Source organism: Lipotes vexillifer, unplaced genomic scaffold (assembly GCF_000442215.2).
Source record: "Lipotes vexillifer unplaced genomic scaffold, Lipotes_vexillifer_v1.1 scaffold408, whole genome shotgun sequence".
Lineage (NCBI taxonomy): Eukaryota > Metazoa > Chordata > Mammalia > Artiodactyla > Lipotidae > Lipotes > Lipotes vexillifer.
The window spans coordinates 3,724,463-3,736,119 of NW_006787469.1; positions in this window are offsets into that span (position 1 = coordinate 3,724,463).

Genomic DNA, 11,657 nt, shown 5'->3' on the forward strand with positions numbered 1-11,657 from the left:
CATGTGGGATCTTCCCGGACCGGGGCACGAACCCGCGTCCCCTGCATCGGCAGGTGGACTCTCAACCACTGCGCCACCAGGGAAGCCCTCTTTATATACTTTTCACTTTGCAGACTCTTTGTTGTAAAATCAATGCTTTCTAAACCTGACATTGGTATCACCTGGGGAGATCTTAAAAATACAGATTCCAAGGGTATACCCTAGCCCTAACTCTGAACCTTCAGGTGGGACCTGAAAATGTTTATTTTAACTTGTTGCCAGAGAGAATTCTTATGGAACCATTCAAACACCAATCTTAATGGTTTAGGAATTAATAAGTGGACCCTGAAGGAGACATGATGAAATGCTAGGAAGAAAAATCAGAATGGCTTCTCTGTCCATATACTACCACCCACCCCCAACACACACACACACACACACACACACACACAAGAACACATAAATATGTGTGATGGCTGTGTGTGCCTGAGGAGACAGTAACTGAGGTAACCCAGAATACCCATGTCTGATCAATTCCAGTTACAGAAATAGCCATGTATAAATATCCTGTCCCAAACGTGTTTGACCTGCCAAAGTTCAGTTTACTTTTCCAGTTGAAGTCCTCAGAGGACACAGTGCTCTGGTGAGTTTGCTTTGCTTTCAGAGTCCCTGGACTTCAGGCTATATTAGGGTCCTTCTGTCCCTGGGACATTTCCAGGACCTGGCTCCTCCAACAGCATTTTCATCACCATCTGCTTACGTCTCATCTCCTCCTTTGGGCCATTCCGGAATCCTGGACTGAAAAGCACCCACCAGCTCAGGGATACAGACCCTGTTTGTTTGTAGACCTCACTGGAAAGTCATCTCTATTAACACATTGGTATGGATGCCAGGAATAGTGGGAGTGAGTGTTTTTAGTCTTTTCTAACCAGCTGAGTTATCTCATTCTTTTTCCCAAAGAAGATTAAAAAAAAAAAACAAACTGCTGTTTCATAACTTCAATTTGACCTTTGATTTGGTGTAAACAAGAAAGAAAGGTGAGCAGGAGAGCAATAAGTAGCAGTTAGCTTGGAGATTCTCCCCACTTTGGTTTTCATTTGTCAAGCACATTTTCCAAGAAGCTTTTAGGGGCCAGCCTGCCCAGTAGCCAGGGCCATTGCCCCCTGTGTTGCCATTCCCTCCCAAACCTCACTGAGTTTTTGTCTCCAGACGCTTTGTCCCCTCTGCTGAGGAGGGGGGTTAGAACAAACATTATTAATAGAAACATGTAGTTCAGAGTCACTTCTGTGTTTGCTTAGATGCAAGCATTTTTAACAGCAACTCAGTTTAACCCACGTGATGCTGTGAGGCTAGGCAGTGAGGCATGATGCCCAGGCAGAAGGCCGTTCCAGGTCAAACACGCTGCCATCTACAGGCCAAGTGAACAGGCAGGAGACGGTCTGCCTCCCGCACGTGAACACTAGCTCACCAGGGCTGGCTCACAGCGCCCCTGCTGGCACTCCAAGGGGACAGGACCTTTTCTCACTTGGCCTAGCTGAAGGTAGACTGTTAGCTGGGACTCTCAAGGTGGGCCATATCACTGTGGACAGATCTGGCAACTGACCTTAGCTCTGATTTCTCATGTTAGACATATGGGAACATATTTAATTGTCTCTATAGTAACTACAAAAGTAACTTTTGCATTCAATATTTATATATTATATACACAGACTTGCACCCTAATTTATGGATTCTATATAATTAATAGCCATTATGCTATAATTTATCAGAGGACTGGAGCTAAGACACAAGCTGTGGATTCTACTCATATCTTCTCATAACTGGGACCTGAGGGAACCCCTGTTCTTCATAGCAGCTCAGCTAACATGAAAAACAAAAGATATTTATCTAGAATCAAAAGTTTTAAAGCTGTCTCTAAATGTTTCTGAATTTTCAGCTGAAAAAGGAAATGTTTAGTTGTACCTATGAGCTATTTGGTTGTACATAAATGGAAAGAAACCCAAGTCCCTGATAATTCTAAATTTACTTTAAAAATGTAGTTATATCAATGCAGTATGTATGTGTGGAGACCAGTGTTATTCCACTTCAAATTGTGTGTTCTGTGTATGAACCCAAACACACACCTTGGGTGTTTACCTCTCCTGCTTACCCAGGCGAAGGATCCCCCCACTTCTCAGTCCACTAAGGGTTTGAGTAATTCAGTAGTCCTCTCCTTGGGTTTTGTCAGCAATCAGTAGGTTGAATTCTATCCGTCTCTCTAATGATCTCATGTGAAAGGCCACATAACACTTTCTCTTCCTTGACCCTCATCCTGGAAGTGATCCACACTTGGTAACTACTAGCACATCCTCCCACAGCATTTGTAATGCAGTGGGCCCAGCCATGGACAAGCATTTAATTACAGACGACCATCTGTTAAATTTAAACTTCATCTGCCAGCAGGTTCTTGGCAGTCTGAGGAAAGCTTTTTCTAAAGGGAAATGGGAATTGCTCATTGAATGGCAGCAGCGGAAAGACCTTCTTGAATCCTCTTCCCATTTTGACACATTCAGGTCTTCTGAGTCAATGCTTGAAAATAACATCAGTGTCACTTGACTTCACAACTCAAGGAGAGTTAAATGTTCCCCAGAAATTTTAATCCATCTGGTATGGATTATTCAGGCGTTTTTTGTTTGTTGGTTTGTTTTTCCATACTAGTTTAGGCTTCAGAGACAGTAAGCCAAACAGATGACCTAAGGGACAAGAACTGACCAAATGTGGGCATGATTTCCCATGTCATTTCTGACTGTAATTTTATAGTTTGGAATCAGCCTCATATTGTTAAGTTAGAAAAAATACTAAAGTACACGACAAGGGGTTGACCGTTCTTCTTTCTTGATGACACTTGGTAAGTCAGTTCTTACCTACTTCCAGAATCTTTCAGTGGAGCTGCCATGCCACAGCTCACCTGGGAACAGCAGCCCAGGCCACTGTGTTTAGTGCTCTTCAGCCTCAAGATATAGCCAGAGGTAAGCTGTACCTTGACTGGATCAGAGGGGAACACCAAAGCCAGCAGCCCAAGGCTGTCCAGCATTTTATCATCTGGTTGATATAGAAGATGAACAGCCCTAATCCTCTGTGTCCAAATTACCAATCACTTTACTTCTTTTATTCTAAGGTGAACACCTCCTTTGTGGTATTTTACATACCGGGAATCAGGATGTCATACAGTCTCTGTGTGTATTTATTGTAATTATATTTCCTTCTCCTACTAGGCCATATTAAAATGATGGTACATTATATAATCAGTAATGTCTTCAAACCACGGTGATGTAGTAACTAGAAGTGGGAACTGAAGCTTCAAGGACATGAGAAATTCTTTGGGATAGTCAGGACCACAGTGGACAGCAGGCCAAAATATCAGTGAGAAGAAGGTATGAGTAGGTAAAGGAAGCTGGCCAGTGTAGGAAAAAAAACAGAGGAAATGAACATGCAGAGGTACACTGGCCACATGGGCCTTAGAGGGAACAGAGGCAATAATAACAGGTTTCCAAGTCCTCACAACAGTTCTTAGCCTTGAAGTTCCTCCAGTAGATTTTTGAAACAAAGACCCCTAGGAGAACAGGGGAGAAGGTAAACTTAACTAAGTCTCTTTTGCTTCTTAGCAAGATTCTGAGATTCACATTCTCAAAAGATTTGGGGGATTTTTTTTTTTTTTGCGGTACGCGGGCCTCTCAGTGTTGTGGCCTCTCCCGCTGCGGAGCACAGGCTCCGCACGCGCAGGCTCAGCGGCCATGGCTCACGGGCCCAGCCGCTCCGCGGCACATGGGATCCTCCCCGACCGGGGCACGAACCCGCGTCCCCTGCATCGGCAGGCGGACTCTCAACCACTGCGCCACCAGGGAAGCCCTGGGGGATCTTTGAGAATGATAGACTCCTATGCCCAGAAAACAATTGAATGCTGGTGGTTCTCTGGGTTTTCTGATTGATAAAAAGAGCATAAACTTGAAGTTCACAGCTGGATTCAATCCCAGTGAAGAAACAAAGACTGAACGTGAAAGAATGGTCCCCTCTGCAATGGTTGGCCGGTGATAGGTTGGAAAATGGACTTTCAGGTATGTCAACATGTGTGATGACAGAATCTTTTGGCCCAGATGAGCTCTGTGATTGATAGTTGATGGAACTCTGAGGCTAACTCAGTGAGGTAATTCAAGCTGAATCACACGTGGGTGTTCACAAGTTTCTCTAGACAGTGGCCTCAACTGACTTTCTCCAATTACTCTATTGCAGTACCATGTTAATTGCATTACAACACTTACCACAATTTGTTCTTATCTTATTTGTCTGCTTGGATATTGTCCCTCTCATTAAAATATGTCTCGTTCACTGCTGTATTTTCGGCATTGAGTTGGACATTATAGGTACTTAATATATATTTGTTAGATGTGGAAGTGACAGGAAAGGCAAGTGTAACTGGTATATTGAACATTGATAGAGAACAAGTCGAAACCAATTTTATGGATTAATATATGTAAAGCTTTTTAAACATAGTGACCACTGTGTTGAGTGACTAAATAATAATGACCATTATTATTTCTCATTATTGCCTGTTCCAACTACTCTCTCAAATTGTTCTCCCCGCCCTGGATGAAACCTTGGACAGGTTTCTTAGATTTTCTGGTAACTCCTGTTTTGGCAGATGTCCAAGTCTCTCTTTGTCATTGGTGTGTGTGTGTATTTTATAAAGACCCCACCTCATCACTCTAACCACAGTTCCCTTGATCCAAGCAATGCCTCCTGCAGTGGTTATTTGTAAGCTGCTCTCCATTCCTGGTTTTTGACCAGTCCCTCCTCTGTTGGGATGTCTTCACTATCCGGGAAAACTTCTTGGCCTCACTCTTTCTCTGTGACCCCATTTGTCTCCTCTTCTCAAGAGTCCACATCTGACACATATCAAACTAGGAGGACAGGCTCTTCCCATGGCAGCCACTTCTCCTGCTACCATGCAAGGCTAGCCATGGCCCCCAGCTCTCCCATTTAGATTTTCCCGAGTAGGAGTTGCATGCAGTTCCTGTGTTCTAAAACTCCAAGGGATACATGTCAAGTTCTACACGTGGTTCTCTTCAAGTTTCTCTTCAGTTGGCTTGAGATAAGGGGAAGAACTCTCCTTCCCTTCCCCACAGGAGGGGATGGACATCACAGCATACCGGAAATCTTCCTGTGACATTCTTCTCTACCAACTGCTTCAGCTTCTCGTGTAGGTAAGAGGTAGTTGATAGGCAAATGTTGGCAGGACTGTTTTTAGAATCTCTTAGCTTGCTCTGCATAGATAGTCAAGAACCTGGCACTTCTTTTATCATTCTTGGCCTTTGTATCACATAAAAAGCTGGGAAACCAAGAGTCCCAATTTGACATCCTGTTACATGAATATAGATAAAAGTGGTAACTCCTATAAAGTCTTGTTACACAGCAATCTACAGTCAGACTGATCCTCATTAATAAGGGACTATCAAAGCCTTAATTGGTAAATTCTAAACTGTTGTCCGTTCCAAGTCCTAAACCTAGGGAGGGTTATGATTTAAAAGGGGTGGAAAGCTAAGGTACAGTAGAATTTGAGGATTTCTTTGCAACTGAGATTAGTAGAAGTCAACCAGATTTAAAGGATGAGATATACACTCCTGGTTTGTAAACACATGGCTGATGGAAACATGAAAAATCTAATTTAAATTTCATGAACAAAAACTGCTATAATTTATTGATGGTGGCCATTCATATTATGTAATTCTTTGCTCTTAGGCCTTTTACCAATAATTCTTCTAAAAGCTTGGCCAACCAACTACATTTTTCTGTTAAGAGATATATAGAGAGATAATGCTAACTTGGTAACACTTTTTCCTTATGAATTAATAAATTGAAAATGTGGCTTTTTATGCTCAAGTCCCCCTAGATTTGATCAACACCTATCAAACTTGAGTATAACATAAGTTGACTCTGGCTTAGCCTAAATAATATAGAGAATTTTGTAGGGATGTCTGACCATGACTTGGAATTGTTGGGTCTGAATTGGGTTTTGGCTGACTTTGCCTGAAGGTACCTGCAAGAAACTTTGAGCACAGATACTTGAGAGGTCAGTGGGAGAGGTATAACCTGGTACCTCATAGTGTTTTGGGAATGGTTTTTGAACACCCTAGCAAGGGTTAGATAAACACTGTCAAGTGGGCCATTTTAAGGTCTAAAAGAAATGTAGGGTTTTGTTGGTGCTTTAAGCAATGGGAAACAGCCCCCAGGGCTAGACAGCTTTCTTTGGTAGGTTGTAAATGGTATATAGAGTGAGAGATCATAGATACAGCAGTTGCCCAGATGAGGTGGGAGATCATGAGCAGAGGCCCAGGGAGAACAGCAGCATGTAAAGGGCCTGCTTGAACACATGTGAGGCTTCCATGGGGAAACCCAGAAATACCTTGGGGGTACTTTTCAAGGGACCAAGTTCTTGCAGTTCTATGAGTGAAGGAAACAAGCCTGCAGAATTTGAGTCATAATGTCAGTGTGAATTATTTTTGCCCACAGTTTGGCTGCATGAAGTTCTGGACCCATGGCACCAGACCCAACATAGTGACGGTCAACTACTTGGTGCGTTCCTGCTAGAAAAATCCATTGCTCTCGCTCTGATCTTAGCAAGGTCAAGCCTGAAGAAAAATTGTATTATCTTTTTCAACCTACGTCCCATTTCTGAAAATCCTAGCTAGGGCTTCCCTGGTGGCTCAGTGGTTGGGAGTCCGCCTGCCGATGCAGGGGACGCGGGTTCGTGCCCTGGTCCGCGAAGATCCCGTATGCCGCAGAGCGGCTAGGCCCGTGAGCCATGGCCGCTGGGCCTGCGTGTCCGGAGCCCCTGCTCTGCAGCAGGAGAGGCCACAACAGTGAGAGGCCCGGGTACCGCAAAAAAAAAAAAAAAAAAAAAAAACAGTGGTCAACACTCTGTGGTTCCACAGCAGGGGGCACAAGTTCAGTCCTTGATCAGAGAACTAAGATCCGGGGGCCGGGAAACCAAAAAAAAAAAAAAAAAAAAAAAAATCCTAGCTAAAGCTATTATCCGATAATTAATATTTATACTTTAATAGAAGATACAAAAGAGAAAAGCCCTCAAAGATCTAGAGCTGTAACAGTGTAATGACACCATTTGTCCTGAGCGCCTCCCCTGAGAGGCCAACATAAAAGAAACTCCCTATTTTGGGAGTCAGGAGCAAGGAGGAAGGTTGGACATAAGTCCAGGGCTCTCTCTGGAATAAGTGAAATAGACTTTAGTAAGTTCCCAACATCGAGGTGCTAAAAGCCACAAAATGAGTCATGCATTCATATATCATCAAAGATAAACTATTACCAAATGAATCAAAATTCTTAAGCCGCTGAGGTAAAAGAACAGTTTCTGAGCTAACACTGTCTAGGCAAGCGTTTGAGTTTTCTCTTGGATGGGTTCCACTCTCATCAGCCTGCTTTAGTTGGCAGAGTGCACAACTGTTGTCAGAGAGTGGCACAGGAAGGGAGATGCTGAGATTCCTTCTTCCAGTTTGATTGGCATGAGTGGCAAATAGTAAGCAACAAACATCTCACTGACTCCTTTCCTCTGATGGCTTCCTGACGGCCTGAAGCCAGCGGACAGTGTGGGCATTGGCTGTTCATCAGTCTGAGAGAGCCTTGCCCCGACAGGTCTGCTAAATTCTTCTGCAGCCAGGCTTTCCAAAGATACTCTTTAGTGTGTGTGTGTGTGTGTGTGTGTGTGTGTGTGTGTGTGTGTGTGTGTGTGTGTGTATCTATTGAGGTATAATTTATATACTGTACAATTCATCTGTTTACAATTTAATGTTTTTTACAACAGTATATTCACAGAGCTGTGCAACTATTACCACAACTTTAGAACATTTTCATCACCCCAGGAGGAAACCCCATATCTATTACCAGTCACTTTTTCTTTCCCTTGAACCCTTCCAGCTCCTGGTAACCACTAATCTACTTTCTGTCCTTATGCATTTACCTATTGCAGACATTTCATAAGAATCATACAACATGTGATATCACACAATATGTGGTATAATTTGTGACTTGCTTCTTTCAGTATCATAATGTTTTCAGGGTTTATCAATGTGTGTATCAGTACTTTATTCTCTTTTTTGAATAAATAATATTCCAGTCTATGAATATACCACATTTTATTTATCCATTCATCAATTGATAGACATTTGGATTATGTGGATTATTTCCACTTTTTTCCACATTACTATAAATAATGCTGATATTAGCACTTGTTTACAAGTTTTTATGTGGACGTACGTTTTCATTTCTCTTGGTGGTATTCCGAGGAGTGGAATTGTTAGGTTGTATGGTAACTCAACATTTACTCTTTTGAAGAACTGCCAGACCATTTTCCAAAGCAGCTGCAGCATTTTACATCTCTCAGCAGTATATCAGAGTTATAATTTCTTCACATTATCACTAACGCTTGTTATCTTTTTTTTGTGCATTTTTTAACATCTTTATTGGAATAAAATTGCTGTACAATGGTGTTTTAGTTTCTGCTTTATAACAAAGTGAATCAGCTGTACATATACATATATCCCTATATCTCTTCCCTCTCGCGTCTTCCCTCTTGCGTCTCCCTCCCACCCTATCCCACCCCTCTAGGTGGTCAGAAAGCACTGAGCTGATGTCCCTGTGCTATGTCGCTGCTTCCCACTAGCTACCTATTTTACATTTGGTAGTGTATATAAGTCCATGCCACTCTCTCACTTCGTCCCAGCTTACCCTTCCCCCTCCCCGTGTCCTCAAGTCCATTCTCTACATCTGCATCTTTATTCCAGTCCTGCCCCTAGGTTCCTAATAACCTTTTTTTTTAGATTTCATATATATGTGTTAGCATACAGTATTTGTTTTTCTCTTTCTGACTTACTTCACTCTGTATAAAAGACTCTAGGTCCATCCACCTCACTACAGATAACTCAATTTCATTTCTTTTTATGGCTCAGTAATATTCCATTGTATATATGGGCCACATCTTCTTTATCCATTCATTTGTCGATGGACACTTAGATTGGTTCCTTGTCCTGGCTATCGCAAATAGAGCTGCAGTGAACATTGTGGTTCATGACTCTTTTTGAATTATGGTTTTCTCAGGGTATATGCCCAGTAGTGGGATTGCTGGGTCACATGGTAGTTCTATTTTTAGTTTTTTAACGACCCTCCATACTGTTGCCACAGTGGCTGTATAAATTTACATTCTCACCAACAGTGCAAGAGGGTTCCCTTTTCTCCACACCCTCTCCAGCATTTATTGTTTGTAGATTTCTTGATGATGGCCATTCTGATGGCCAGTTTTGATTTGCATTTCTCTAATGATTAGTGATGTTGAGCATTCTTTCATGTGTTTGTTGGCAATCTATATATCTTCTTCGGAGAAATGTCTGTTTAGGTCTTTTGCCCATTTTTGGATTGGGTTGTTTGGTTTTTTTTGATATTGAGCTGCATGAGCTTCCTGTAAATTTTGGAGATTAATCCTTTGTCAGTTGCTTCATTTGCAAAAATTTTCTCCCATTCTGAGGGTTGTCTTTTCATCTTATTTATGGTTTCCTTTGCTGTGGAAAAACTTTTAAATTTCATTAGGTCCCATTTGTTTATTTTTATTTCCATTTCTCTAGGAGGTGGGTCAGAAAAGATCTTGCTGTGATTTATGTCATAGAGTGTTCTGCCTAAGTTTTCCTCTAAAAGTTTTATAGAGTTTGGCCTTATGTTTAGGTCTTTAATCTGTTTGGAGTTTATTTTTGTGTATGGTGTTAGGGAGTGTTCTAATTTCATTCTTTTCAATGTAGCTGTCCAGTTTTCCCAGCACCACTTATTGAAGAGGCTGTCTTTTCTTCATTGTATATTCTTGCCTCCTTTATCAAAGATAAGGTAACCATATGTGCATGGGTTTATCTCTGGGCTTTCTATCCCGTTCCATTGATCTATAATTATGTTTTTGTGCCACTACCATAGTGTCTTGATTACTGTAGCTTTGTAGTATAGTCTGAAGTCCGGGAGCCTGATTCCTCCAGCTCCGTTTTTCTTTCTCTAGATTGCTTTGGCTATTCGGGGTCTTTTGTGTTTCCATACAAATTGTGAAATTTTTGGTTCCAGTTCTGTGCAAAATGCCATTGGTAGTTTGATAGGGATTGCATTGAATCTGTAGATTGCTTTGTGTAGTATAGTCATTTTCACAATGTTGATTCTTCCAATTCAAGAACATGGTATAACTCTCCATCAGTTTGTATCTTCTTTAATTTTTTTCATCAGTGTCTTATAGTTTTCTGCATACAGGTATTTTGTCTCCTTAGGTAGGTTTATTCCTAGGTATTTTACTCTTTTTCTTGCAATGATAAATGGAAGTGTTTCCTTAATTTCTCTTTCAGATTTTTCATCATTAGTGTATAGAATTGCAAAAGATTTCTGTGCATTAATTTTGTATCCTGCTACTTTACCAAATTCATTGATTAGCTCTAGTAGTTTTCTGGTAGAGTCTAGGATTCTCTATGTATAGTATCATGTCAACTGTAAACAGTGACAGCTTTACTTCTTCTTTTCTGATTTGGATTCCTTTTATTTCTTTTTCTTCTCTGATTGCTATGGCTAAAATTTCCAAGACTGTGTTGAATAATAATGGTGAGAGTGGACAACCTTCTCTTGTTCCTGATCTTAGAGGAAATGGTTTCAGTTTTTCACCATTGAGAATGATGTTGGCTGTGGGTTTGTCATATATGGCCTTTATTATGTTGAGGTAAGTTCCCTCTATGCTTACTTTCTGGAGGGTTTTTATCATAAATGGGTGTTGAATTTTTTTGAAAGCTTTCTCTGCATCTACTGAGATGATCATATGGTTTTTCTCCTTCAGTTTGTTAATATGGTGTATCACATTGATTGAATTGCATATATTGAAGAATCCTTGCATTCTTAGGATAAACCCCACTTGATAATGGTGTATGATCCTTTTAATGTGCTGTTGGATTCTGTTTGCTAGTATTTTGTTGAGGGTTTTTGCATCTATGTTCATCAGTGATATTGACCTGTAGTTTTCTTTCTTTGTGACATCTTTGTCTGTTTTTGGTATCAGGGTGATGGTGGACTCATAGAATGAGTTTGGGAATGTTCCTCCCTCTGCTATATTTTGGAAGAGTTTGAGAAGATCGGTGTTAACTCTTCTCTAAATGTTTGATACAATTTGCCTGTGAAGCCATCTTGTCCTGGGCTTTTGTTTGTTGGAGGATTTTTAATCACAGTCTCAATGTCATTCCTTGTGATTGGTCTATTTATATATTCTATTTCTTCCTGGTTCAGTCTTGGAAGGTTGTGCCTTTCTAAGTATTTGTCCATTTCTTCCAGGTTGTCTATTTTATTGGTATATAGTTGCTTGTAGTAATCTCTCATGATCCTTTGTATTTCTGCAGTGTCAGTTGTTGCTTCTCCTTTTTCATTTCTAATTCTATTGATGTGAGTCTTCTCCCTTTTTTTCTTGATGAGTCTGGCTAATGGTTTATCAATTTTGTTTATCTTCTCAAAGAACGAGCTTCAGGGCTTCCCTGGTGGCGCAGTGGTTGAGAGTCCGCTTGCCGGTGCAGGGGACGCGGGTTCGTGCCCCGGTCCGGGAGGATCCCGCATGCCGCGGGGCGGCTGGGCCC